The sequence below is a fragment of the Cololabis saira genome, chromosome 18, assembly GCF_033807715.1.
Source record: "Cololabis saira isolate AMF1-May2022 chromosome 18, fColSai1.1, whole genome shotgun sequence".
Lineage (NCBI taxonomy): Eukaryota > Metazoa > Chordata > Actinopteri > Beloniformes > Belonidae > Cololabis > Cololabis saira.
The window spans coordinates 35,120,994-35,127,832 of NC_084604.1; positions in this window are offsets into that span (position 1 = coordinate 35,120,994).

Here is a 6,839-nt window from a genome sequence, read left to right on the forward strand (position 1 = left end):
AGAGACGGAGAAGTCCGAAGGATTCGTGACGACGTCACGGGTGCGCCGTGTGCTCTGCGTGTGTGTGACGCAGAAGTATACCCGCACCTTAAGGCTGAATTATGCTTCTGCGTCAAAACGACGCCGTGTCTACGGCGTGTGGTTTTTGTACACGCAGAGGACACGCCGCCACATGCGCCGTCAGTGACGTGCACCTCCCGAAAATTGTAACTACGCGTCGAGGAGACGCCGACCACACGCAGACCGAGAGGGCTGTGATTGGTTCGTTTGAAAGCGAAGCATTTCCGGTTTCCGGTTTGAATCAGTAGTGAACTTCCAGGGCTTTTTTCTTCGTTTATATGTGATTTTTTTTTGTTTTTGTTTTTTGCACAATAGTTGTCCTTATTTCTTTGATTTACTGTGACCGGAAAAAGTCGGATAAACCATTCAGAAAAAGATCGCTAACTAGTGGCCGCGGGGGGTACTGCACCGCGACCAAATGGAGAGACGGAGAACTCTGAACGATTCGTGACGGCGTCACGGGTGCGCCGTGTGCTCTGCGTGTGTGTGACGCAGAAGCATACCCGCACCTTTAGCCTCAAACCAGCTTCGTTGTAGATCTGCTGCTATAGAGCTACGCTGTTCTCCATTGTTCTTGTAGTTTGTTGTGCTGGTCTGCCCCCCCCTTTCTCTTCTGTGATGTTTGCAGGCCAGAGCTTCAGGAGCTTCATGCTGAGCTGCAGTCCCCCCCTCTGACCATCCCATTGATTGCTTCCACCTGTCTGTATGGACAGGTGGTCTGTACTCCTAAAGGGGAGTTTTTCTTGCCCCTGTTTGGCTTAAGGTTTTTCTCCCACTAGGGGAGTTTTTAGCTGCCATTGTTTATGTTATGTTTATGTAATAATTGCTCGGGAGTTCATGTTCTGGGCTCTGGAAAGATCCTAGAGACAACTTCTGTTGTAATTATGGTTGCCACCTTTCAGAAATAGAAATAAGGGACGCCCTGATTTCAGCAGTGCAGGAGCCAAAAAAAAAGCCCCAAAACTTCTAAACTGAATAAAAATGTGTTTATTTTATATGAAAAAACAAAATGCTTTGATTTAAAGTTTAAAGTGCTTTAATAGCATTGAACTTGCATGACTGTAGAGACATACAACCATACTAGCAACTGAAATATCCTCCTATGCTATGTATATCCACATCAGCCCAGATGTAATATAGCCTACAGGTGAAGAATATGGTGTAAAAGTTAATTTATTTCAATAATTCAACTAGAATATGGTGTAAAAGTTAATTTATTTCAATAATTCAACTAGAATATGGTGTAAAAGTTAATTTATTTCAATAATTCAACTAGAATATGGTGTAAAGGTTAATTTATTTCAATAATTCAACTAGAATATGGTGTAAAAGTTAACTTATTTCAATAATTCAACTAGAATATGGTGTAAAGGTTAATTTATTTCAATAATTCAACTAGAATATGGTGTAAAAGTTAATTTATTTCAATAATTCAACTAGAATATGGTGTAAAAGTTAATTTATTTCAATAATTCAACTAGAATATGGTGTAAAAGTTAAGGAAAATACGGTACAAATCGTGTCCCGTATTAGTTACATACGGGACGCAACATTTTTTTCTCAAATAAAGGACAATTCCGTATTTTACGGGACGGGTGGCAACCCTAGTTGTAATAGACGCTATATGAATAAAATTGAATTGAATGTAATTGAACACAACACCAAACAGATTGCATGTTTAAAATGTGGAAAGAGCGCCAAATAAAAGGCTTTAGGGTCTTCAATGAGGGTCCTTGAGGGCCGGTGTCCTGCATGCTTCAGGTGCTACCCATCTGTAACACACCTGATTCAAATCAATGGCTCATCAGCTCGTCATCCAGGTCTGCACACGTCTGTTAATGAAACAGTCGTTCGCTGGGGGTGTTGAAGGAGGGAAACATCTAAATCCTGCGGGACACCGGCCCTGGAGGACCAGGAACCCACCCCCACATGCCACTGACATCCATCCGCAGTTCTGTAAACCGCCACTGGGGGGCGACATTGTTTTTCTTTAGGACGTGTGACTGTGCTGGAAATCTGCTCAGGAGCAGTCAGGACTGACTCATGATCACAGACTGTTGGGTTACCTGTCAGGCTCCTCTCAAACTTCAACAGGTTGTGAGTTTCACAGCTTTCCTCTAATGATTTCTTATCCACTTCATAGGTCACTTTCTCGGTCTCCGTTGCCAGCGTTTTCTTTTGGGCCACGATCCACATTCCTGCATTTCTGGAAGCCACAGGCATGTCAGGTGCTGAGACAGCCGGGGGCAGTAATTTAGATGTGATAAACAAGACAATGGCTGGCCTATGGGCTTGTGTCAACACCCAGGGCCCCTCCCTGACTGCACCTGAAGCCTCGGCAGCCCAATGACTGACAGCATTTGGTGACGGAGCTGCAGCAGAGCCACACCGTAAGTTTGGATCCTTCAATTCTATCGTCTTAACTTTGTATACTTTAGTCTTTTTGGGAAATGTATTAACCTTAGAGGTGTCTTAGTGTTTGTGTTTGAGGCCGTTGATGTTGACATCAACATCTGATTGTAGAGACTTCTCACCGGCAGAGGTGTCAAAAGTATTCACATTCATTACTCAGGTAGAAGTATAGATACTAGAGTTTAAAAATAAGTATCAACTCGTTTTTTACTCAAGTAAAAGTATAAAAGTACTGGTTTCAAAACTACTTAAAGTATAAAAGTAAAAGTAATGTAAGGGGGAAAAAAGCCATTAAGGACAAAAGCCATTGAAAATGAATGTATCTTAGTATAATGCAAATATATTTAAGAAGCATATATGTGTACTATTGAGCATTAACATGTGTTTCAGAGAGCAGGAGATATGATGACTAGTTGCCTAAAAGTATTGTAATGGTGCAAAAAGTCAAACTTCAGAGGCATGTTATCATTTATCCTAACCTTTATTGGAATGTACATCCAAGTTTAGTTGCAGGAATCTGAGGGAACGGATGTAAGAACAAAACTGGACAAGAACATCTGAAACAACCACAACCAAATTCACTCTATCCGGATGGAGCAATTTAACTGGATAGTTTTTTTTTAAAGGCCGAAATGAAATAGAGTAACAAGGCTGTTTTTAAAATGTAAGGAGTAAAAAGTACAGATAATTGCGTGAAAATGTAAGGAGTAAAAGTAAAAAGTCATCTGAAAAATAATTACTCCAGTGAAGTATGGATGACCAAAATTTCTACTTAAGTAAGGTAACGAAGTATTTGTACTTTGTTACTTGACACCTCTGGTGTTTGAGGCCGTTGATGTTGACATCAACATCTGATTGTAGAGACTTCTCACGGGTGTGTGAATGTGTGTTTTACAGAGCTTCAGTACGATGGCTCCGGTCGGGACGGTTAGCGACCTTCTCTGGTCTTCGTCCCCAGAGTTGGGGGTCATCATCGCCTCAGTCGCCTTCCTCGTGCTGAGCATCACCCTCCTCGCCCTCTGTGCCAGGTGTAACAGGTGAGGGGAACAGCAGCCAAGAAAGGTTTCTCAGCCTCCACTAAACTATGAAATCCACACGTACTGTACGTAGTCGTGTAACCGCCGTCTTTACCAGCCCTCGCACCGGAGGAGCTGTTAGCACGCAGTGCTGCGTGGGTAATCCAGTAGGGTTGCCACCCGTCCCGTAAAATACGGAATTGTCCTTTATTTGAGAAAAAAATGTTGCGTCCCGTATTGAACTAATACGGGACACGATTTGTACCGTATTTTAATTAACTTTTACACCATATTCTAGTTGAATTATTGAAATAAATTAACTTTTACACCATATTCTAGTTGAATTATTGAAATAAGTTAACTTTTACACCATATTCTAGTTTAATTATTGAAATAAATTAACCTTTACAACATATTCTAGTTGAATTATTGAAATAAATTAACTTTTACACCATATTCTAGTTGAATTATTGAAATTAATTAACTTTTACACCATATTCTAGTTGAATTATTGAAATAAATTAACTTTTACACCATATTCTAGTTGAATTATTGAAATAAGTTAACTTTTACACCATATTCTAGTTTAATTATTGAAATAAATTAACCTTTACAACATATTCTAGTTGAATTATTGAAATAAATTAACTTTTACACCATATTCTAGTTGAATTATTGAAATTAATTAACTTTTACACCATATTCTAGTTGAATTATTGAAATAAATTTACTTTTACACCATATTCTAGTTGAATTATTGAAATAAATGTACTTTTACACCATATTCTATTTGAATTATTGAAATAAATTTACTTTTACACCATATTCTTCACCTGTAGGTTATATTATACATCTGGGCTGATGTGGACATACGTAGCATAGGAGGATATTTCAGTTGCTAGTATGGTTGTCTGTCTGTACAGTCATGCTACTTCAATGCTATTAAAGCACTTTAAACTTGAAATCAAAGCATTTTGTTTTTTCATATAAAATAAACACATTTTTATTCAGTTTAGAAGTTTTGGAGCTTTTTTTTTTGGCTCCTGCGCTGCTGAAATCGGGGGGTCCCTTATTTCTATTTCTGAAAGGTGGCAACCCTATAATCCAGACCAGCGGTGCCACCCAGCAGGAATGAAAAGACGCTTTCAAGTGATTCATTTATTCTGCAGGGTTTTCAGGCCATTCAGGCGCAGAGACTCGCCAAACCCGAAAGGTGGTTCTCGGTTGGAGGGTGTTGCCGTCCTGAACGCGAGGAAACAGAGCCGTATATCATGTTTAAGGCCACGGTTGCTGTCATCGCTCGCTCCAGGCCCGACGGTCGCAGCTTCCCCATAGAATCATAACTCAGGTGGATTGTCTGCATATTTAAGGGAGGGGGGGGCAGTCATACCAGCGAGCGCTGAGGCGGTTCACAGGGAAAGGTGTGGCACAGTTTTCCACACAACGGGCCTTTTATTCCTGATGTAAGTTCATTTTACTGGCAAATACTAAAACCAGAGAAAATAACACGGTCTATTATGCGATGGCAGCGATAACTAAATGTTTTAAGACCGGAATGCAGCAGATGTTACATTCATCAGTCACATACAGGACTGTCTCAGAAAATTAGAATATTGTGATTTTCTGTAATGCAATTACAAAAACAAAAATGTCATACATTCTGGATTCATTACAAATCAACTGAAATATTGCAAGCCTTTTATAATTTTAATATTGCTGATCATGGCTTGCAACTCAAATATCCTATCTCAAAAATGTTGAATAATCTGGGAATCTTAATCTTAAACTGTAAGCCATAATCAGCAATATTAAAATAATAAAAGGCTTGCAATATTTCAGTTGATTTGTAATGAATCCAGAATGTATGACATTTTTTGTTTTTTTAATTGCATTACAGAAAATAAAGAACTTTAACAATATTCTAATTTTCTGAGACAGTCCTGTATTTTTACCATAAATATCCAGGTACTGGTCCAGTTTTACATAAACGGAGGCCATAAAGTCGTCCACACAGAGTTTCTGTTCACTCCCAAGGTTAAAACCCCCCCGGATGTCCGTCGCCATGGAGATTCATCAGCGACGGCCATAAAGGTCGGCGGTGAAAACGACAGGCGATAGACGGGTTTGGACCATAAATTCAAATCTCGTGTGTAAACAGAACTTTGTCCCCGTGAACGCGGCGCACACACACACACACACACGGATGTGACGGACCATCGTGATGCCATGATCTTCTCATGACTCTGTTCTCCTCCACAGGAGCGGCAGCAACGCCTATGACGTCAGCAGATCCACGGTACGACGTGTAAACAGAGCATGTGGTTCTTATCGTCCTTCATTAGCAGCTAATTAGACTCTATTAGTCTGTGATTATTCTGCAATCAGTCGCACGATGGTGGAGGTTGTGAGGCGGCAGCTGCTGGCCTCATTACATCCAAACTTTATCAAATAATAATAATAATAATAATAGCTAGAAAATGAGAAATTGATGACGCCATCAGTTAAAATGTCTGATTACTTGAGGTTTTAGTCAAAGACCATTAGAAATCATTTATGAGGCCGCTACGAGAGCCTGAACACGTGTACGGCTGCTGAATTGGAGGTTTTAAATCTTCACTGTAATTACAAAATGTGATAAAAAGTTTGGTGGCATATCCAGAATGTTAAGGACAAAGGCTTATTCCATTTGCACAAATAAGAAATAAAAAAAACAGCAAAAGACAAAAAAAACATTTGAATTCATTTAAAGAAAAAAAAAAGGAGCAAAAATCTACTTTTAGATTTCTTCCTTTTATTTTTTTGATTGATTGATTGGAGCTACATGATTGGACGACTGATTTCTAAATGTTGCATCATTGAAGTTTGAAAAGTAAAATAAATCCGGCTGAAAAGATGAATCGGTGAACAAGTTCAGTAATTCATGGATGTTACATGATGTGTTTGCTGCATCCAACTCCACATTTACATGAATAAGATAAAATAAGATAAGATAGTCCTTTATTGATCCCCAGAGGGGAAATTCGGGTGTTACAGCAGCTCAAAGTCGGACAACATGAACTAAGACTAAATAAACAATGAAAATAGAGTAAGTATGAAAACTAAAAACTAAAAAAATACAGTAAAAAGAAACTGAAACTGAACAAGTGTACTGTAAACTGAATAATTGTACTATAAACATAGTGAGTACAGTATAATAAATAGTCTGTTATACTCAGTACTGGAGTTGAGGGGGGATGAGGGGGGGTGGCATCCCCCCTGAAATAAAAACGGTCCAAATCATCCCCCCTGTAAAACTGCCATCCCCCCTTTCCATCCTTTATGTCATTTCATCAATGAATGTGGTTTTACTGC